The 23,559-nt window shown below is 48.2% G+C and overlaps 1 protein-coding gene across 6 annotated transcripts in view; it reads left to right on the top strand.

The window, feature by feature from the left end:
• SNF4Agamma (SNF4/AMP-activated protein kinase gamma subunit) overlaps positions 1-23,559 on the top strand; it is a 398,387-nt gene that overhangs the window by 17,235 nt on the left and 357,593 nt on the right. The window contains exon 1 of one of the 6 annotated variants that reach the window (XM_072286464.1): positions 10,808-10,857. The exons of 4 other annotated variants lie outside the window; for them this stretch is intronic. The gene's annotated coding sequence lies outside the window, so the exon portion shown is untranslated. Of the gene's footprint in view, positions 1-10,807; positions 10,858-14,337; positions 14,456-23,559 lie in introns of those variants that run through there. One more of the 6 variants, XM_072286463.1, reaches the window with a different exon arrangement.

Genomic DNA, 23,559 nt, shown 5'->3' with positions numbered 1-23,559 from the left:
CGGGGCCCGTCACGTATGCGTCACGTGATCCTCCGGCTCCGATATGGGAGTACACAGGGAAGGAATTTCGCTTGCGGTGGTCAGACGGGGCCAAGTGGAGAGATTGTCCATGTTGGCGGTGAAGCTCGCCTCCTGAAATCATGGTTTCGGGTTACTGAAATATTTCTATCTCGGCTATTAATGAACCAATTCGAAAAATTCTTGCGGTAGAACGCTCCCTAGAGGGTACATTACAATTTACAGCGTATAACCGAAATTTGCTATGTGGCCTGGTGAGGGGCCCTTTCAGATGATGTAGGCTGTGACCATTAACGGCGCGGGCTGGTCACATATTCGCGTTTGCAGTTGACATATCCGGCGTCCGGCTCAGCGGCTGAGCTGGGTCCGACGGCAGTGCGTCTGTGGTACAGTCCAGTACGGCTACACCGCGGCAGTACGGTAGGGGTTAATTCAAGGATCGAGGAAATTTACTTGAGAAAAGTCAGCGACTGCTCTCCTGAAGCAAAACTTACCGCGCTACTCTGCTCAGGAGGAAGTTGAAGGAGTCCTACGTACGAGGAGTGATGACGACGGTTTTGTTTGCTGCGAAACGCGTAGAGATGCATAACACATGCAGGTGCAAGTTGACCTTATGAATAAGTCATATATTCGGTGGGAACGCTCGATTCTGTTGCATTTGCTGACTTCCTGCTTCCCTGCACTGTTATCGAATCTCGTGAGCTTCTGTTTCTCCGTATGGCGCACCTGCGTTGGTGGGAGTCGGTATCTGTAGCTACGCCGATACATGAGATGGCGCGAGTTCCTGAACGTGTTCCATCGAGGATCGATCTCTTTTACGCATTTAGGCTAGCTGACTTATCGTAATATAAATAGAAGGTTCAATAAACGCCTCTTCTTGGGTTCGCACTTCCGCGTTGTCGTTTACATGGTTACCAAGAGAACCTTGTGGGGTCTCACATGTGCTCTTGGGACAAAGGAACGGCAACACGGTAGTGCAAGCAATCAAAAGGGCATTTATTGCGCCTTTTATACACCAATCCAGCCAGTCGAAAGAACGTGCCGATGGGCGCGCGACAAATTTTAAAGAAGTCCGACTCATCGCGGCCGGATAGCGGGCGAATATGTTTGCCCCCATGGTGGACATCAACGCCAGTTCCTTCGCACGTACGGTCACGCCAACGGTGGCGCTTTCGAACGATCGTGTTCGGTGTTCTGCTCCTAGGCCTCGCGAGATGGTTTCGCAGAAACATGGTTCGGCGCACGCGCGAGACGTCCGCGCCGCTTTCCGGGCCCGAGCCAGAGAGGAAGAGCCTACTCCCTGTTGCGCCCGACTATAGCCCCGCCATTAGGTGGCGTTAGGAGCGCAACACTCACGCCATCTCTCGTACTACGCTGAAACCAAACGGACAGCCGCCGGCGCTTAGCTACGGGGAGATGCCGGTTTACAGGAGACGCTAGAGCCATGCGGGGAAAACACCAGGGGACGCGTGAGGGGATTGACATGGTCGAGGATGATTCAAAAGATTTGAGTCGGTAGGGCATTTGAGCAAGGCGGATATCTGTTTATAAACACGACCTTCCAAAGTTTTCCAAAGAAGGACTTTCGCATCTTGCCACACTTCTCGAAACACCGTGGTTGAATGTGCATAAAGCTTATTGCTCTGAATTTTCGTTCGGCTCGTTTCGGGCGACATGTAAAACAAGCTTGTTACGAAATCAGTTTGCACGGTATTTATTTATGTGCATAAGGCAAGGAAAGACGAACAGAGACTCGTACACAAACTTCGTATGTTGCAGCGAAGACTAGGGCTCGAGTCAGCCAGTATCACAAGAACGGACTTAGGCAGGCCCGCCCTTAGTGCGCTACTGCTCCTGTACGTGAAACTAGTATCGTTTGATATTAACTGGCGCCGGGTGGACGGCCATCAGTGGCGGAAAGTGGTGGAGGAGCTCGTCCTCTTTTCTGGTCGGCTGACGCGGCCCGTAGCTTTCGCCGATTTGTACGGAGCTGGTTAGACGAACTATAGACGCTTTCTCATTGGGATGCCACGCTTCCTGAAATGCGACACCTTTCCGTGTTCCGTTATGCGTTGCTCCACAACTTCATGGTGTGGTCAATGCGGCATTACACGTTTTGAACATCGCGCTGCAACTCACCCTTGCGCTAAATATGCATTACGTGAGGTGGAGTCGTGCGCTGGCACCATGCAAGGCATTACTCCACGTCTTGCGCCTGCACCCAAGGATGAGAAAGCGGGGATAATGGATGAGGCGCTCGGTTGTTCTGGCTGCGCGCCGGCGTTCCACTCTCGCGCCAACGAGCGGTGGTCACGCGACGGCGGTGTGCCTCGGTGACCTCGGCGTGCTTGGGAGGGCACTGGCCCCGTGGACGACGCGCGTAGCGGTTCCCTTCGCGCGTGCACACCACCTTGGCCTGTCTGGCGCGGACGCACGTTTGTTCGCCAGTCCTTGGTTTGCGGAAGGCGGCTGGTTTTGTCCGCGCGTCCTTAATTTTGGCGGCGGCCTGTACCTCGAATCAACGCGTGGTCTTGCCGCTGTTGCGCTGAGCTTCGAGCTCGCTCAAACGCGTGAGTGAGTGAGTGAGTGAGTGAGTGAGTGAGTGAGTGAGTGAGTGAGTGAGGGAGGGAGGGAGGGAGGGAGGGAGGGAGGTTGTGTACAGATAACGATGAGACTTGCAGGGTTACGCCGATGTTGCTCCGCCTTTATGCCGCTTGTATACTAAGTGTGTGTGCATAAGGTTTTGAAATTGTATTTAAAAAAAAGTCCGCCTCCTCAAGCACCTTCGACGATAGGAGCAGTACAGCTGCCTCATTACACAAACATATGTTGCGATCTTTTCATCGATGCCGCATGGGCCGTTTTCTAATCGCCGCAGACTTACACATGAAGCGCAGTTAATTCTGTATCGGTACGCGTAGTACTTGCCAATCAAATGCGTTCACATAATTTCGGAATGGATGAAGTCCTTAGCCGCAAACGTACCGGTTTCAGTGAGTCAGGAGGCGTTTAAATTCATAAATTTTTGTTTTTCGTTCGCTATACTACAAATGAGAAAGAAAGATTTGCGAACCATAAAGGGGAATATTCAATTTCCAAAAACGCCTCACGCTTAACTGTTTCGGTTTCTGCACCTATCGGTTCCGGTTCCCCTAAAACAATAACAGATTGGAGGACGCTTAAGCTTCGCCTTCAAGAGTGGAACGCGATATCATTCAAATATATCTGACTGCTTCTCACGCTTGCCTGCAACTGCAGCTTATGTAATTGTAATGTTTACCGGAAACGCTGGAAGCGAACGCTATGCACTAAGGCGAACTTTCTGGTAGAAATGCAACCTCTTGCGTTTACCGCGGATGCGCAGAGTCGAGCGCCATCCGGATGGTGTTGCAAGGAATCGGGCGCGCCGCTCTATTAATAGTAGAAACGCTGGAAAAAAGGTTTTGTGCTTGAGTTTCCGTGTAACAGAATTATGTTTTCTCGGACATTCAAATTACAATCCGACGCTATCATGTCTGTAGGTTGTGTATAAGCCGTACCTTGCGGTTTTTCTGACGCATTTTACTTCCAGAAATTCAATTAGTTCAGTAAGGCGTCTGCGCTACACGGAGAGTCTGCTTGGTTTAATTTAATTTTAATTTAAACTTCGGCTTCCTGACTTAAAAACGACTTTGTGGCTTTGCGATTTGATAATGCTCAACAAAATATTGGGTTACAAAGTCAAGCATACGCACTGATAATTCATGTGCACGTAGCTTTGTTTTCGTGCGTTTAGAATATTGCGACTGCTGGGAAATTTGGAAATAAATATACCGTACCTAGTAAATAACAAAGCAAGAAGGTCTGTAGCCGCAAGCACAAATATCAGACAGATCCGTGTGCTGAGCGTCGTTCTCGTGGTAGCTGAGCGATCGCAGCGACAGCGCTCTTTCCAATGATTTTTGTAGGGAGCTCTACATATACGGAAAGACTCCGAGATCTAGCGCGCCGTTGCGTTCTCCAGGGTAGCGTATCGTACTGCTGCCGAGTTGTAGCGGTGCCTGCCTATGAAGCTCGACCGACGTTACTTATTGGGTAGCGTGGCGTTGTCGGCGGGCTGCAGGCATCCGGTAGGCCATGGCGACCGAGCCAGGGCGAGACGATTTCTAGTGCGAAACTTGCACGGTTTATTCGAAGGTAGATGAAAGAAAATGAGAAGAGCATGAAGTGATCAAAAGTACATTTCGAAGCCCCTTAAATAGGCTCTCTACAATCGTGGGCGGGATCTTGCTTCCGTCGACGTCACGTGACTGGCACAGAAAGAGGCCCCCTCCTCCTCTGGTTATACCGAGCCTGCTGCAAGGAAGTCGTCACGCCTCCTAGACGCCTGTCCGTCTCTTCTGCGCGTTGCGGGTTCGTGGAAGTTCTCCTCTAGGTCCTATTCGAGGAAAGGGCCTCGCTAAATTCACACACACACACCACACCACACCACGCACGCACGCACGCACGCACAAGAAGCCTGTACACTGCGATGCAGGGTGAGATGGTCGGTTGAAATTCCTTTCAACACGTGGTGCCGGACGCCAACCCTAACAGCGCGTAGCCCCACATCGGAGGTTATGTATATAGCGAACGGTGTCTGTCCGTCGGTAGCTTTTTTATACAGTCGAACCCGGATATATCGAATATGCAGGGGATCACAAAAAACGTTCGATATATGGTTAATTCGATATGTAAAAATAAAAATAGTATACAGAAATTTTGAAGGGGCTTTTCGAGCTGTTCGTTCTACACAATAATTCGTTATATCAAAGGAACTTTGTTAAGGCTTCTTGCTGTGCTAGTTGGTTCTGATACATATTGAACGAACAACGGCGCAAATTGACGAGGACGAGACGAAAAGGCGACACACACATGCGCATGTGTGTGTCGCCTTCTCGTCTCGTCGATTCGCTCTGTTATTCGTTCACTATGGATCTACAAGAAGACAGCAAAGAAGCCGCTCGTACAGATGTGCCGTTATATATATATATATACATATATATGTAGGACCACATGAATATTGCGCAAGTAAGCCGAGATAATCACAGAGGTTTGGTCAGAATAATTTGTTGTTCGTGAAAAAGAAGTGTACGAAAAAGGAACAATAGGAATACCATTTTTCTACAGTTTTGGGCATTCTATATTGTGAACGCAGTCTGAAATTTGAGTAGGCTTTCCATTCGAGAACTTCATTTCTCGATGCCAGCAGGTAATCTTCGTGTTGGGATCTGTGCAACATCAAGAGCCGTTCAATTTAAGAATCGGTGCCCGTTTTCGCGTATTTTTCACTCCTGATGCTTTCTGGTGCTTCGGTGCCGAAAGTCTGTCAAAGAGGATTGAAGAGTTATTCCGTTCCAAAGCGTAGAAACGTTGCTTCGTTGTATAGAGATTTAAGCTACTCCGGGTCAATTGAAAAAATAAAGCGAGCGCAATCGAGTTATATGTATATGTAATCTGACCACGACGGCGAATGCTCAGAAACACATTACAGGTTAAGATGATGACCACGGACATATCGGAAGATGGAATGGCGTAACCATACGGAACATAATACTCGAGCACTGTGGACCCTGTCATTGGAAAAGCGGCCATCGGATGTGAGGAGGAACGTTAGGTTGGAATCTTAGAATGTAGAACCACGTCGAGGAACATAAGGAAGTGCTCGAATGTAAACAAGAGAAACGCGGTACAAAAATAAGTATACGACGTACAAGTTTCGGCATGGAATGATGAGGGTCGCCTTCGTGGCTCAGTGGTTACGACGTTGCGCTGTTGAGCACGGGTTACCGGGAGGCGTATTTCCAATTGCTAGTAGGTACAACGGGGCGTGGCACTTGCGGAGACGATGGACGTTTGCGCGCATGCGCGAGTAAGATCGGGCGCGAGAGAGGAAATGTGGGGACTTTTGCTCCTCGAATACACGACTCTGCCTAGGCACTACGGAGGAGTTTCTTAGCGCGTGTTGTATGCGCTTGTCCCTAGGCGCGGTGGCAGAAGTCGCGGGGCGCGGTAGTGCTAAACCTAGCATCGCAATTTGGCGGCTCGACGCTATTATATTTATTCAATCGTGTTGTTTCCTAATTAAAACAACGTGTCACTATTTCGCATTATTGGCGACGCCCCTAGGACACGAAAGCGGCAACGGGGACATCAAAGCTAGAAGCCGGACTGGTCCGTGGGTTGGGGCTCGCAGAGGCCTGTGCGTACCAGGGGGGTATATGATCGGCTGTCCGCTGTCGCGGACAGCCAATTTTTTATGTGAACACCCCCTGGCACGCTTCGGCCTCCGCGGCCCCAACCCACGGGCTGCCCTGCTTCCAGCTTTGATCCCCCCGCTGCCGCTTGGGTGCCCCGGAGATCATGCGCCGCCTACTTTAATATAACCTCAGGTGTTCTCCTGAGGCCTCCGTCTGCCGGTTACATGTGCCCTCCTGGAGCACTGCTTGTAAAAAATGCAATCTATCGTCGCGATTAACAAAGTGACCCGCGACTTATACAATACCAGTCAGAACCTTGCCCCTTCAAAGACAGTGATCACCAAATGGGGCGTCCGTGCCCACTGCCTCACCGCGCGGGCAGTCAGCGGCGGAGCGTAAACAAACTCGACCCCCCTCAGCCATGCCGGCACGCCTAGGGACAAACGCACGCTACACGCGCAAAGGAACTTCTCCACCGTAGTGCCTAGGCAGTCACAGATTCAAGGAGCAAAGGCCCCCAGATTTTCTCTCTCGCACCCGCTCTTACTCGCGCCTGCGCAGAAACGTCGAGTGCCGTCAAAAGCGCCACGCCCCGCTGTACCTACTAGCAATTGTAAAAACGCTACCGGAAGCGATCCCGGTCGCGGCAGTCGCCTTTCGATGGAGGTGGAATGGGGAAAAATAATAACCATAATAATAATGAAAAAAAAAACGCATGTGTATCGTACCGTGCATTGGGTGCACGTTAAAGAACCCGAGGTGGTCGAGGTTAATCCGGAGCCCTCCACTGCGGAAACGCCGTAGAACAGCCTTTTCCAGGAATTTCTTGCTCCCATCGTCCGGGACGGTGACAGTGAACCAACAAGCCGTACTCGATCCGCCAAACGTGTCTCGTCTTGCTGTCGCCGCAGGTCTGTCCCAGGGTGACGCATTGTTAGCTTCACGGTGCGATTCGTCGCAGTGGTGCCGGAGAGGCTAGAAGGTCACTATCACCACTGGCCAATCGCAACAGCCTGTATTGGTAGTATTCGGAGGGTGCCACGAAAATGTTTTCATGCGAGATGCACTGTTACAGAAGTAAATGAGCTCAGAGTGGAATCCTTTATAAAAACCATTTCATTCATTTGGATAAAAAGGTGTTGGTAGCATTATAGGAGAAAAAAAAAGTGTAAGGCCGAACTTAGGGAATTTCGCGCCGAGACCGCTGCACCGGTATATGTCAGTGTGACGTCAAGAATTTCAGCGTAATGTTTCATGTTCCGTCACGGGTTTTGACGTCATCTATTTGGCGTTGTGTCGCTCTGTCTAGTTAATCGATAGAGAAAGGAATACATTGCATTTTAAGGGGACCAAACACCCAGCCTAGGAAGTTTTGAGAACTTTTCTTTCGCTAAAATGATCCGAATGCGAGAAATTATTCTGAAATCCATGAGACCTCACATCTACCTAATAAAGCGACGGCATTGGTGCGAAACTGGAATAGAGGGAAGTTATGCTTTCATTTTATACGCTACCAATCAGCGTTATTCCGCTTGAATGAAAATAGTGCTTAAACATTTTTCTGCACCAGTGAAAACTGATTTAGTGTTATGTTCCTTTAAAGTTGTGCATTACTTGACTACTAATAGCCATAGAGCAAAAAGAAAAAAGATGGAAAGAAAGAAAGAGCTCGGTCGCTTGCCAGGCAGATAAATTTTAGGTGCGTTGCCTGTGCGGCTCGGTTTGCTTTCGGTAAACAAAGACACGCTTCGGCTGAGAAAAATAAAAAGGCCGTTTGTACACCAAAGCTCATCTCTGGTTCTGTCTCTCGCAGTAGTTTCTCGACTTTCCGCATGGACAGTGATCTTGTGCGATGCCTCTGAACGGTGTGCGCGCGTCATATGCACAGTCTGACTTCGTGCACGTGTTCGTCCTAGATTGCGCGGCTCGGTGCTTTCGCGTGTCCTCCTCGTGCTGACTTTTGAGCTTTGTTTAAACAACTTTCGGTGCGTAAACAAGGGATCCGTGCCCTCCGGCTACGTGTGTCGAAGCTTTGCAGGGAGCGGGGGCCCTTGCCTTCAACCGGACATTGCGAGCTATACGATCGCATCGTGTGGTTTTCTCCTGCGCGAACTGCTCGATGTCTTCTTCGTTTTATTTCGTAATGATTCTTCTTTTTTTTTCTGGATTTGGGGTATCATTTATTTCATCTTCCTTACTCACCGTGCGGATTCATTTTTCATGATTTTGGGGTAGGCATCTCGCCTCTGTGTAGCCGCTTTTTTTTTCTCATTCTCAATTAAAGAACAGTAAGAAGCTTCGCTATTCAAGAAAAAAAAAAAAAGAAGAATTTGGGGCATGTTCACCTGATTCCTAGGTCGCGCTAAACGCGAGAGGAATTTACGGAGGCAAGTAGAACGAGCTCAATTTGTGCGTAAGTAAATGCGTCCTCAAATCTTGGCAGCTACAGCAGCGGCGTCTCTGTCTCTTGCGGGCAAAAGTGCAAAGCGCGCGTTGCGTAGCTTACAACGGAGGCAGGTGTAAACGCAAATTTCGTGACTGTGCATGCGGAAAAACCCTATACATAAGCGGATCAGCTAACAGCGTTGGCGCAGCTGTTATCGACAGCGGAGCGTTTTTAAACCCTATGCCTCTTAAAACAAGGCTTATTACAACGAAAGAAGCTTTATTTTTTTTTATATCTCTGCTTCTGAAGTGTACCAGTCTTTTGATATTAAAGCGCGGTGGTGGTTGCTTTAGCGATCATACGCGCAGTGTGGTCGAAATAAGCGATAAACTCATGAAAGCTCGCGATCCGTGTTAGGCGTCGAAGAAACTGAACCCCGGGTCTGTTACTTAAATATATCGTGCAAAATTGAAGAACCCCGAAAAAAGAAATATATGTGTGTGTGTGTGGGGGGGGGGGGTGGAAATAGACGACGAACCTTTTGGAAGTAAGACCTGTTTACTTAACATTTTCGGCTGGTGAACCAGCCTTCGTCAGACTACAGTGACGTTAAGTAAATACGTCATATGTTTCGTCGGGTCCTGCATGCTGAAATTTGAAAAAACCCAACCCCCTATATATATATAGTAATTCTCTTTCCGCCAGGCACCTTGGCGGCCAATGGAGGATACCTTCATCATCAGGGCTGCATTTCCTGGGCGACTAACGCGACCTGTAGCGTTCGTTGCACTGGGCATAGTTTAGCGCGACGCTACACCCAACAGCCGGTGTATACGACATAGCCGCGGGCGTCTCACTATCTGATATAGTGCACTCTGAGCGTGCGCACATAAAATAATGATAATAATAAAAATGAAAAAGAAAAGCGACAAGGAAAGCAAAACAAGAAAGCTCACACTCTGATCAATTTTCGAATGTGGGCAAGGGGAAATGAGGTTTCTATAGAGCTAAGTATGGCTCACCATGGAAGCTTTGTACGTGCGAATCTCCCCAGTGAGTTGATTACGTGTTCCTTTAACGCTAGCATGTGGCCGGCTCCAGGCAACACCTCTTAGTTACATTTATAGGGGGTGTCCATCCAGTCCACCGAAGGACGTCACGGTCTCGTGCCGGTGATCGCCCCGGAATCTCCCTATAGTCCAGCGGCGTCCTCACACGAAGTGATGCGTGCTCGAAGTTACGTCTCATTCGCTGCAGGTGTCGAGCGGGAAATGAATATTTAAATGTGCGTACCGTAAGCGGGTTCGAGCTATGAGTTCGCATAAACGCGAAATACTCGAGAGATGCAGCGACGCTGACATGGCGGGTTGTACGCATCGACGCCATGAATATTGCACTCGAGGGCGTAGAAGTTTCCTCGGGCCTTGAGCGGCGATGTCGCCTGCAGCGGCTGGCTGCACCGAGTTAGCCGAACCAGTTCGATAAATCTTCGTTTCGGTCGGGATCGTTAAGCGACGGGAGAGAGTGATGCAAGCGGTGGCGCGGTATCGTTAGTAACCGGGTCCTTGCGTAACATTTGCACGCCCGTCGGCGGGACGAAGTTACATTCTGCGGCGCTATTCCGGAGTCGCATACACGGGTTTCTTTTTCTTCTTCTTTTTTTTTTCCGTCGCAGAGGCGTGCGTTGCATTTATAGCGTGCGAACTCGCGAGAAGAGAAGCAGAATGAATCCACGCGTGTTCGCCGAGCCCCGTATATACGTGGCGGCGAAAACTATAGTGCGGCAGTGTTAGCGCGGCGATAAGTAATGAGTGCGATAACTGTTATCTCGCGAGTCAACTCCGCTAATGACTGTCATTACAACGCGAAGGCGGGCGCGCACAGCCTTTCGGGTCATTCAAGACAACGCGTGCCGTGTGCCACGTCGTCTTCGTTTCGTCGTCGCCCGCTCCGTGTAGGCGGCCAGCGCTGCGCGTGCGGAGACTGCGCATATGTGGCGGCCGCTAAGCAGCGACATTAAGCCAGTTCAGACTGGTTGGCGCACTAAGCGGTCAAAATTAGACCGGCCTTCACTGCGGCGACCCTCGTAAGGTTCATAGTACACTGTGCAGATACTGGATACCTCTTAGTTTAATTTTAATCCTTTGGAAATAGTTTTTTTTTTCTGTTCTTTTTTCAAGATACCCTCCGCGGTGGCTTGCCCAATGGCTGTGTCGTTCCGCTGCTGAGCACGAGGTCGTGAGTGCGACTCCTAGCGCCGGCAACCGCTCTTTGGCGGAGGCGGAATGCAAAAAAAAAAAAAAAAGAAAGAAAGAAAAGCTCCCGATACCGTCTTGGCACTTACGTATGCTGCCACGAATCTTTCCCGTCGGGCACTCCCGTCAGTCTCGGAAGTTTTGCGGGAGAGCTGCAGCGGATACTACTACTACTACTACTACTACTACTACTACTACTACTACTACTACTACGACTACGACTACGACTACGACTACGACGACTACTACTACGACGACTACTACGACGACTACTACGACTACGACTACTCCTCCTCCTCCTCCTGCTGATGATGATGTAGTAGTATATTGTGCTCTTCTTGCTCTTCCTTTTTTTTCTTTGGAAACTGGAGCCCCACTAATCGGCAGAACGAAGCCACCTTGGAGAGACCATGGGTGCTGGTCTACTATATGTAGCCCAAGCAGCTCATTTCTTTTTTTCTGTTAACACGGGCGATGCGTCCCCCTAAACCTCCTCTTTTTCATTTTTTTCTCTCCTGAAGTTACATATGTTGCGTGACTTTTTAAGCGACTCCTTTGCGTCTGGTCAGTTGCGGAACACTTGTGCGTTGCTCCTGTTGATCCCGCACTTTTCGTCGTGCGGCAACGTGATTGCCAGACATTTATTAAGGCGAAAGCCTTATATGTTTCATAGGTCAGTCGAACCCACGACTTCTGGTGTTAATTAAGGCTACGAACCCGCGACCATTGGTAGCAGTCGAACCCATGGCCCTTGGTGTTAATGAAAGAGAAGTTAACTAAGGTACAGGTAATTAAGATAGAGTTAAGGCACTCGAACCACGACCTCAGGTGGGAGTCGAGCCCTCGACCTTTGGAATTAAGAGGGATGACTGAGCGAATTCAGGGGGATGACTTAGCAAATTAAGAGGATGAGTAATCGAATTAAGAGGGATGACTAAGCGAAGTAGACTAAGCGAATTGAGGGGGATGTGTACGGCATGTGTCCGTCTTTAATGCATCGGCACTTGAGCTTTCGCATCCAAGTAGTCATAGGGATAACAGAAGATACCCTGTGAATGTTTTCACATTAGGATACCGTGCACAAAAGGTCACCGTGCACCTTCTTTATATGAGTTGGGTGTGAAATGAAAATGAGCGAAAGAAATGCAGAGAGGAGGGAAGAAAAGTGCATTAAGTCGATGTTTGTTTGCGCTGTCGGCCAAGTCGGGCCTCAAAATTAGAAGGCGCCACCGAGGAATTCCCCGCGGATGCGGATTTTGGAACGAAAATCTCGCTGTGCAAATAAGGAGCTCCGATAAGCAGTGGCGAAATGCGTTGTTGCTGTTATCTGTGAGCGTACTTTCTATTTATTTGTGTTTGGTTTCCATCTTTACGAGCCCTTTCGTATATACATTTCGATGGAACGTTTCATCTGCCACTTGCGGCTGCTTCTTGGGTCAATATTCGCAGCGCGCACGCGGTGAAAGGGCGGCATGTTTTCGGCTCCTCGCGTTATCCGACTGCCAACCTGTTGCACGCAGACGGAAACTTTCTCGCGCCCTCGTCGGCTGCTCCTTGTCCCGCGCCGTCTGTCTTTCGTGCGCGTTTGCATTGCTTCCAGCGAACGCCCGTTCTCGAGGCAAATAAAAGTAAGCCCTCGGGAGGTTCTTTCTTCGTCGAGTCCCGATTTTGTACTTTGTTCGGTGAAGAAAGAGGGCGGGTGCGTGCGGGGATGCTGACGATCCTGTTTGGCGTCTGGCGCGGTTATTTCGGTGTCTCGCGCGGCATGCGTTGCAAGACCCGGAAAATATCGGGGCGACGAGGGCGTGTGGGGGGAAGCAGGAGGCAGGGAGCTTTGCAGGAGAATCGATGGCGAGACGCGAACAGGTATACATACGACGGGCCCCGGGCCGTGCCCTTTAATCCCGCCGCCGATCCCGTCTCGAGCGTCAGAGCGCTTCGACGTGCCCTTTGAGGATGGAACGATTCTGCGGGACTGTTTTGGTGGCTTGCTGCGAAACACACATAGTTCGTATGCACAGTGTACTAGAGAGAATGAGTTGAGCTCTAGTCAAATGTGAAGTCCATGAGAACTGTATGCGGATGTATGCATCGGATTCCGGAACACTGGACGAATGATAGTTAAAAAGTAAGCCTACAGTACAGTAGTACGTGGCAGTAGTAATTCGGGGCACTCTGGAAGGCCTCACATGTCTACGACAGAAAAGTAAAATCCTCCAGGGAGGCAAATTAATGTGCGAATAGCATGGTCATGTTTACTTACAGCTGGAAAAGTGTAGTTGTCTTACCATGTCGTGAAGCTTGCGGAGGCGAATCAGCAGGAAATCTCATGGTATCACTACATAATTACGTGAAGTGAATCTGTCACATCATCATTGTACATAACCATTGTGTACACTGTACACATTCACCATCATTTTATACGTTGTGGCAGTTTATGTGTAACTGTGCGTTTCTGTGCCATGTGTACTCGGGACATTTCTTTGAAAACGGGCCATGTATCTATACGATGCTCAGTACTTTGTATGTGTTATCGTCCTGGTGTTATGGTGCCGTCATTGTGTCTCAAAATGTTCGTCTCGACTTTTGTTGAAGTAAACTCTTTCTAGACACACCTGGCCCACACTCTGTAACCAGGTTTCGTCGCTACTAGCACAGTCAGCCGATGAGACGTTGCTCCGTAAGCGACAACGACCGCAGTGATGAGGACAATAACGGCATACAGCGACAGGGATGGAGCGACACCGACTGCAGGAAAACAACGACACCAACAACAACACACCAGCTTTACGGACGGCTAGACAGCTCATCGACAGAAATTCTGACATATGTTCGGTGTTTGCTCGTATACTTAAGGAAATTGTGTAGCGAAGTAAAAACAGTGTGCACACGTAAGTACCTCCGTGCATAGCAGCAAGCATTGATTTGCTAAAGACGTTTTATATGCCGGAACATAGTGAACGTTAAATAATAACTAATTGCGCAAATTATTGTTTAACGTTGACGTGCATGCCTCGAAGAAAGTGTAGATCGTCTCCTGATCTTTTCGAAAGATCGCGTGTGTTTTTAGTTGCGGCGCACACGTGTGTGTAGAAAGAAGGTTCGGCTAGCTGCTTCCGAAGCGTTAATTCCAGGTCGGGCGTTCTTCTTCTATTTTTTTCTCTTGCTTTCCTCTCTTACTCGATTGCAACCAACCCGTCGACTGAACGTATAATAAAGAAACAAACGCCTTTCGCATGGAGCGGCGGCTGTTTCTGATTCGCGCTGTTAGCTGACTAGGGAGGATCGTTGTTTGCGGCTGGCTTGCGGCCAGATGCTGCCGTGTATGTGTAGAAGAATCCTCTCTCCCTCCCGCCTGCGTTTTTCTTTTTGCGCGTGTGTGCGTGAACAGGTCGTTTCGGTTTTGGCGCTGATTCGAGCTCGTTCAGCGTTCACCTTGCTACGTGTAAGCAGCCGCATGGCTCCGCGTGGTTGCTTGTACGTGTTGTTCCTTTGCGGTTCAGCGTGTACGATCACTTCCGGAGGTGCAGATTAATGCTGCAGCGGCGGCCGGGCCAGCCGTGCACGCTCTCCCAGTTGTAAGTTCTGCTTTTTGTGTCAGCTTTACACTCGTAAAATACTATGTATTTTTTTTCGTCCTCTGATGATCTCAGTTGAACATCTTAACGACCGTAGGATGTATATTTCTCGCCGTTCCTGTGTGCCCCTGACACGTTCTCACACACTCTATGCCAAAAAAAGAAAAGAAAAAGTAGGCGGCCAAGGGGAGGGTTAGCCTTTTGGGGAGTAACCGCGTTTTCACGACCATTAGCTCCTACCCTCCGCGGTGGCTTAGCGGCTGTGGTGTTGCGCTGCTAAGCACGAGGCCGCGGGATCAGATTCCGGCGGCGGCGGCCGCATTTCGATGGGGGCGAAATGCCAAAACGCCGGCGTCCAGTGAATTGGGGGCACCTAAAATATCCCCTGGTAGACAAGATTAATCCGTGCATCTTAATGAAATCGTGGTTTTGGCACGTGAAACCCCAGAATTAAATACAAATTCATTAGTTCTATTAGCTACTGTACGGTGACGAACTCTTACTGCATTATAGAAGTTAGTCCTCAGACGACCAACAGTAATTGCTCCTTCCACATACTCCACTGGGGACCTAATGTTCATCCCTTCAACGCTCCCCTTAGTTCGAAACTGCGTTTTTCTGCATTTCACACTTGCCCAACAGATGGCGTCACCGTTCGAGGTTTAAATGGATACGAAGTGCTAGCTGCGCACGGTGGGGCTACAGTGTAGTGGGGGGTGCGCATGCTTTCATTACGTCTGCATTCTCGACGTCACAAGACAAGTAAAAACTGTGCGCGTGCGCGCAGAGCAAAAGAAAGGAAGAAAGACTGCTCTGGTATTCAGCAAGACGAATAAAGGGTACTGACGGGCTCGATTTTTCGTTGCAGCCGTAGAAGCGAACTGACGATGAAGGCAGATTAAGCATTGAGGAAATGCAACTGTTATTCTGCTTACCCACATATATTTCTCGTTACGCGCCCGGTGCTTTACCATTGGAACGTGCTGTGCGTCCGGTATTCAGGTATGCGCGATGATGTGTGCGTAATACCGGGTTGTTGTTGATGATGACGATGCCTATTGGCATCGCCTTTGAAACGGGGCGGCGTCAAATAGTCACCTAGCCTGTGATTTAATCAGGTTTTGCTACGTCTATCGCCATCTAGCCCTTGCCTATCTGATCTCTATATTAACGTTCGTACTTAAAACCTCAATCACTATATTGTGCCGTTACTTACGCTTGCAATGACTCCGGTTCTATCAAGCTCTTTCCTGCTTCCTCCCCCCCCCCCACCACACACACACACAAATTCTCTAAACGTATCTTGCTTATCTCGACTGCTGACCAGTTAGTTAACCCTTCCATCTTTGAATCCCAACGCTTCTGGAAAGGGACATTCTCTGCGGGTCTCGGTGGGTGAATGTCTTGGCATTCTACGACGATGTGCCGAGTCGTTATTGCCACGGCTTTTCTTTTTCTTTTTATTTATTATTATTATTTTTTTTTGTATTACACACACGTGCCTCATCCTGTGACGCATATTTGCTCCGTTGTGTCTTTGTCCTCAGGCAATCAGCTCGGGCTTGAATAGAAAGGCAATAGAAATATTCTTCCTGCAGATTTCTTTCTTGCCGTTTTTCTAAATCTCCATGTTTTTTTTTTACAGCGATTTAGGCTGCTCTTCCCACTATCGTGTCCGCGTGTAGGAAAGCTATCATCATCAGCATTGGCTCCAGCGTCGTCGTCTTCCACAGCTGGCTGGTTGGCGCCCCTAGGCGCTACCGCGCGAACGTGCTCCTGCCACTGTTCCCGCGTTCGTCGTCGTAATTAATTAATTAAACACAGAGACGTAACCAATCATTGAGAAATACTTTAATGAACCGTGCGGATTTACCCCCAGTGGTAAACACCGGGGCCGCACGTCTCAGTTTCGCTGGTTAACCGTCTGCACGGAGTGCTTTAGCTGACAGTTTTTGTTTCCATCTTCTGCATCCAATTTACCGTCGCTGTTTCTTTGACTTTCTTTTGGATGACTCCTGGTTGTCTATTTGCACTTTCAATTACCCTGTACTCGGTTACCAACCTTCTTGACGTTTTCCTTCATTCCGTGTCCGCGCTTTTGAGGTAAACATATTTGTGCACTTTAGCCGGCCATTTCTTTTCATCCATGTTCCTTAGCCTTTCTTCAAAATTGATTTTACTGCGCGCTTCTCTGACAACGAAAGAAGCCCAGTCCGTGTTTCCTTGCCTTGTCTCATGTGTGGTTTTACCGCGGGCCCCCATTCGACGGGCCCACGATAGGTCGATGGGCCCCCCAGTGTGCCCATTGACCCTTCGTTAATCTTCAACCCCGACACGGTTGCTGCTTAAAACACAGCTTTGCATTTGCGAACGTTAGCGCTTGCACCATTACACCTTTCCAAATTCTTCGCACCACGCCGTACTTATGCAGCCCCAAAGGGCTCTATTTCATTATATTGCTGCATTCCGCTTCCCTTTCATTTTTAGATTATCTTGGTGGATGCTTGTGTAGGTCTTTTCTTAATTTGTTTATACACCCAGTTATTTATATTGCTTGACTATGAGTATGACTTCGTGTTGAGAATGTGTTTCAGTCGTGTTAGCGGACACTGGTCGCAACATCTTGTGGCGCTTCGTCTAACCTCAGTGCGTTATAGACACGTTTTCGTGTTCATCGAGTGTTACTGTCGAAAAAAAAAAATCGCAGTCATTCTACTCTGTGAATGTGAGCTATCAGCGGAGTTGTAAAAAAGACAAAGGACACCACTATGCGTAAAAGTTTACTTATTTTGAGGCTTTTCCCGTCCGCGTATTTAGAATACTCTCAGAACACACAAAGTCGCTGCAATAGCAGCTCAATCTATCGAGGTGCCCAATTTGGAGCGCTCCAAGCGTCTCAAGACGCTGGCTTGCCCGCAACAAATTGATAAGGGCGTTCGATGTCGCATGTCGGTGCGTGCGTCCGTGTCGTAATGGTCGTTCCTTCGTCGGCTGTCGCGCGCGTCGAACGCTGGAAACATGTGCTCCTTTGGAGCGGCATCAGCGCAACACCCTCAGAGGGTGTTGTCTAGGTGGTGTTGGTCAGCGGCCCTTGCTGGCCGCGGAAACAGGATGAACACAAGTGAGGACTGCGACTGGGCCAGGTTATTCCAGACCAGATACGACGGTGCTACCTGCAAACAGTTGACCTTCATCCCACGATGCCACCAGGGTATGAATCTTGACTCTAGGGACTGTAAGGGTTGGGGTCGGGCATGAAATAGATGGTAGCTGGCCCATGCCGTCGTCCAACTCATCCACGCTGAGGACGTTGTTGAACGGAGGGACTTGTTCTGATCGAGAACGCGGAATATGGGATTTAATTACAGTATCTACATGAGAACGTTACAGTCCATCAATCTAGCATGTCTGAAAGAGAATGCACACTCGGCAGCCGCGCCACGGCTGCTTATAAACTCTGTCCTCCCTATATAGATCCCTAGGTGAGGGAAAACGGCCGTTCAACCGTCGACCAATTCGAAGCGTCCAAATGCATCGTAGCCGACCCGCCTTTGAGGGGGAGGGTTTACACACTCACTTCCGCACAGGTTTCACTGACCACACCAAGGTGAGAGGGTTTTTCGCAGACACGGGTCCTGCCCTGAGCAGGCGCCTCTTGGAACCAGAGTTGACCCCGCAGACAGTGGCCGCCGCGTCTGACCATTGGCTGACGACTTCTAAGACCCGTGAGATGGCACCGCAAAACACCTTCTTCCAGGAGTTCCACCGCTTCAAACAAAGCGTGACGGTGACGGCGAATCCACTAGCAATATCTGGTCCGCCGACTGCGTGGGGACATAGCGGCGCCGTTCGGTTGGGGACAGTCGTATTGTCGTTCTTACAAAGCGAGTCGCCGCAGTAGACATCGTGGCGCCGAAGGGCTGCTGACTCGGCTGTTCATTGTTGTTTTCCCAAAGCGAGTCATCGCAGCGGGCCGGGCAGGTTTCGTCGGTCGCTTCTCCTCTAGTTCGCCAGCCCCCGTAGGCCGTTCGTAACAGGACCAACCATCGTGCACTATTGATGTATATCGCCGAAAGGGGCCTATATTTGTACATGTAATAGCTTATGCCGTTGGTCAAAATTTCGAAATAGATAAATAAAATAAAAACACCAGGTTATTCTGCCACAGCTACCTACAGGACGTGTTAACAACAGCGCGTGTTTACACGGGGATGTACATACGTGTGAGGCCTTTCAGGATCGAAGATTTCGGAGAGGCAATTGATCAAGCTGGCATGCTATCCGTAGTGGTAGCTTTAGGAGCTTATCAGATCAACCACATGTGCGCGGTGACTTTGAACACCGCGGAAGCAACGAAGCGGATGGTGACGGCGCAGCTGCGGTCAAATGAAGGTCAAATTGATGGCGACGTGGAAACTTGGCTCGACGCGGTTACTAAAGCTTGCGCTTAATTTAAAAAGATGTCTTCAATGCACTCAGTCGTAGTAGAGAAAGAGGTAGATGTAGCAGGAGCTGCCAGTTCTCCGGAAATGAACTTTTCTGAAGAAATATGCATCACCACAGAGGCGATCACAATATGTTTTCATTAATGAATCGGCCTCATTTTTTAACTATCAGTGGTATCGCTCACGTTGCCCTCAAGTTGTTTTCGTACAAAAACTATTGGACTCATTAAATGTTCACCTATGCGAGGTGTTCTCACTTGATTCCTCGGTTCGAGTCACTGAAATTGAATTTGATGATATTCTTGCAAATAGTGCTAAACATTTCAATAGTATTTTCGAAGACCACCTTGCACACCTGCACACAAAGACCGTTATAGCAACTGATGCCTCCGTCTGTGAAGAAAAGGCAGGTGTGGGCATTGTATCGCCACATCTAAAATCATCTTTTTCCATTTGGCTACCTGACTTCACGCCTATCTTTCAGGCGGAATTATTGGCAGTTGTCTTAGCTTTATGTTAATTACCATGATTTCTGTCATCAACAGTAATCTTAACTGATTGCCTGTATGTCTGCTCTTCTCTGTGCGATAAAGAATGGTGGATTTTGTCTGTTTACGCCTCAAACGAAGTTGACGAGAGGGAAAATTTCTTCGCGAATGTTAAAGCAGTAGTTGAGTTCGCATAAGCACATTGTTTTAATGGGCGACTTTAATTGCGTGTTGAATGGGCGCGATAAAACGAGCACGAGTGCTTTCAGAGACAAAAGCACAAATTTGTTAACACACTTAATCAAGGAATATGACTTGAATGACGGGGCTTAATGCCTACAGACGGCTCATGGCGTGGAGTACACTCCACTTTCAGGGAACCAGTCATGCTTGCTTTGACCAAATTTACGCTTCATTGGACATGATTTCGAAGTGTAGGAATTACGATGTAGTACCACTCAGATTTTCAGATCACTGCCTCGTTAAATGCCTCATAGATACAAAGAAACAAAGTTGTAGTTTTAATTGGGATTTATGGAAAATTAATGTGAAGCTCATAAACGACAAAACTTTCATAGGTACAGTAAAACAAAACAGAATAATCGAAATAAGCTTTGAATATGCAAGCAGTATGGGAGAACAATGGGAATGGTGCAAACAATACATCAAAGTGAAAGCGATTGAAAGATCATGCAAGTTGCACAAGATAGAAAAGAAGCACGAAAGCGCACTGAGAGCAATGCTCAAGAAGTTAATTGTACTTGAATGTAGAGCGCCTGATGTATGCAAAAAATTAAACATAAGCTCCAAGTAATAAAAGAGAAGTACCGTGGTGCAATCGCGAGGGCGAGAGGGGAAGCACTGATCGCAGGGGAAGTGCCAATGAAAAGGGCGTTAGGGTTAGAAAAGGCATTAGCCAGCCGAAATGATATTAATGAGATTGAGTGGAACGGTAATTTGGTAACTGATAACTTCAGCATAGCACAGGTGTTCTTTTAACATTTTTAACATTACCAAGCGCTCTTTTCGCTCCGAAAGGTTGACGCAGAGCAGTTTGGGAGTTCTTTTTTTTTTTTTTTTTTTGGTGTCATGCCACGGCCGGACAATGAAAGAGAAAGATTGGAGCAGCCGATATCAGAAGAAGAAATTTATCTAGCTATAGATTATTTAAATATGGATGAATCACCCGGACTTGACGGGTTGAGTGCATTTTTTTACAACGCTTTTAAGAAATAAGTTACTCCAGTTCTTGCCGAAGTTTTTAACGAGGCGTATGAGCTTAAAGTGCTGCCGCCGTCGTATAGCACATCCCACACAGTCCTCATCAGACACAGGCCGAATGAAAAAAAAAAAACCTAAATTTGCCCACGTCATACAGGCCCATCTCATTGACAAACGTCGACTATAACATACTAATGAATATCTTAGCAGCCGTGCTTCAGGTTGTTATGCCCGAAATTGTTGGCGATCATCAAACTTTTGGTATAAAGGGTCCTGCAATTCTAAATAACATCCATAAAGCTAGATGCGTTCTGGAGTGTTGCGACGCTTTGCAGGCTTATGTCGCGGTTCACCAGATAGACCTCGAAAAAGCATACGACTGTGTTCCGCATGATATTTTGTTAGCTGTACTAGAAGACATCAGTGTCGGCACTGTTACCGAACAAGGTGTAGCCCTGGCTTACCAGAACTGCTCCACACAGGTAATTGGGAACAAGATGGTAGGAAAGTCAATTAGTGTGCGACGTTCGGTGCACCAGAGTTATGATAGGGTTTGTGATATCTCTGGAAATCCTCTGAATTGGGGAAAGTGCCTGGGATTTTGGCATGGAGAATGGCCTTCGGCCCCAGACGCTTTTGAAAGCATTAGGTTGGAAACTACTCCGGTAAAATATCTTGTTGTGCCGCTTGAATTCTCCAAAAGTAATGATCTGTGCTGGCAACAACAGGTAAAAGAGATGCGTGAGAAGGTGGACATGCAGGTAGAAAGGGGTTAATCTGTCCATCTTCGCCAGAACAACGGTGCTGTTGTTCTTTATCCGTAAGATTTCGTATGCAATGCAGGTGTTATACTGTTCTCGGTTAAACATTCCGAAATTTCGCCGCATATTTGCACCACTTGTGTGGGCCTCGAGTTGGGAGAAGTGTAGTCGAACGAACCTGTTCAGGCGCGTCGAAGATGGGGGAGTAGGTCTTGGACACCCCTTTGTGCGTCAGGCCGTAAACAGATTTTTATTTTTTCGGGACTTCAGGGACTCTTTCTTGCGCACTGTATGTCAGATGACAGTAAGCAAAGTGCTACGAGATGTTATTGTTGCCAAAAACAGCATTCCCGGGACTCTTACGGGCTTTTTTAAGGAGGTCGTGTCCCCTGTGCACTTTCTAAGCCTACGTTTTTGAAAGGAATATCTGAGTTCTGTCCAAAGAAAAAAAAGCGGTATAGGGACGCGTGCGATACTGAATTACCTCTGCCTTTATGTAGATCCATTTACAGTGGTAGTCATGGCCGGAATGTACTAAAAAGGGTAAAAAATTCCACCAGAGGTTCTCTTTTTCAATGTTCATACAGGAACGCTTTCAATAAAGACTGTTTGGAAGAGAAGGTCCTTTTTTTGTACCGTGGGAACACATTGTTTAATCCGCAAACACCGAGACCATAGATCATGTTTTCCTGAATTTGTTTGGATGGAGTGTAGTTTTGTGATGTTTTACAACGGACAGTTAAAAAAGAATTCCCGCTAGATCCCCACGGCATCAAGTATCTAGTGATAGAAAACGACGATGAGCTTCCTTTCTTAAAACTTTCTTAAAGCACCAACCGGTCAGCAGTTGAGATAAGCAAGATACGCTTAGAGTATTGTGAAAAAAAAAAAAAAAACGCTGGGAAGAGATTGATGCGAATGGATCTCTTACAGGCATACGTAGCGGTACAAGGTAGAGAAGTTTTGAGGAAGAAAATAAAGAAGTATACAAAAATGTTAGAATGAAAAACATGTATGGCATACCTGATTAAATCAAGTAGGCTAGGTGACTATTTGTCACAGTCCCGTTTCAAAGGGGATCCAATAAAGCATCATCATAATCATTATCATAGTCATCAGCATCATCTCACGTTTACGTCTCCCGTAACCAGGCGGTCCGCAAACTGCAACACTTTCTCGGATAAAATAAACCTTGCTTCAGTTCACCTTCCTGGTTATTTCATTCTTTTTTTAGGCGAAACTTTCTTTGCCTTTTCTCCCGACTTTCCGGGCACTGCTGCGATGGTCTCGCCCGCGCGTGTCACTGGGTTTCTTGCAACACCACCAGATGGCGGTCGCCTCCGCGCATCCCGGCCGACGCCGCCGTGGGTCGGGATGCGTAGTTTGGGCTATGGCACGCGTAATGTGCTTGCTTTCCTGCGCGACAAAAAATGCAGGCGCTTTGGGCTGTGATAGTGTAAACGTTACAATCATCCATAGCCTGGAGAGAGCGCTTGGAGCTGGCGTCTAAACAGCGTGCTGGCCACGTATGCAGGACGTCAACTAAACATGTGCCAACAAAATGGCTTCAAAGCGCGCACTCAGCGTCGAGGACGCACAGGCACGAAAGAAGCGTTGCGCGGAACAGGAGCGTGTTCGCTACGCAGTGAAACGTTGTGCACACCGCGAATGTATCTATACAATGTATACATACAATTTTATAATAATTGAATTACGTAGAGACCCATAATTCGATTAAAGTTTAACGCTTCTTCCACGATGCGATGTGCCATGTGAGGCAATGATAATGCTCAACTCTCAGATTAGGAGCAATGACGCACATCAACGCCTCCAGCAAACACCCCTCCCTGTGTGTTCTGTGGACTACGCAGACAAACAGCAGTGGTGTACGCAAGGTAACGTTGTACATGTACTCACCACACTCGTATTCGACTAAACGCTGAAGAAATTGCACATTCGCCGCCAACATCACCGCTACCTTCAATCAAAGAAAACAGCACACAAAGCTTCGCTTACATCGATTCCCACATTGCGTGGGGTCCGCGTATCTCTTTCTTTTATCATTTTTTGTATATGCGTACTATAGCTCTAGCCCTGGGAGTGTTAACTAGTGCCACTCACGAGGCAAGTTCACCTTCTGCGTGACACTTTCGGTTTAAAAAGGAAGTTCCAAATCGCCCTCCGTGACC

Source organism: Dermacentor andersoni, chromosome 2, assembly GCF_023375885.2.
Source record: "Dermacentor andersoni chromosome 2, qqDerAnde1_hic_scaffold, whole genome shotgun sequence".
Taxonomy (NCBI): Eukaryota; Metazoa; Arthropoda; class Arachnida; order Ixodida; family Ixodidae; genus Dermacentor; species Dermacentor andersoni.
The sequence above is the reverse complement of the archived record's forward strand: the minus strand, read 5'-3'. Positions and strand labels throughout refer to the sequence as shown.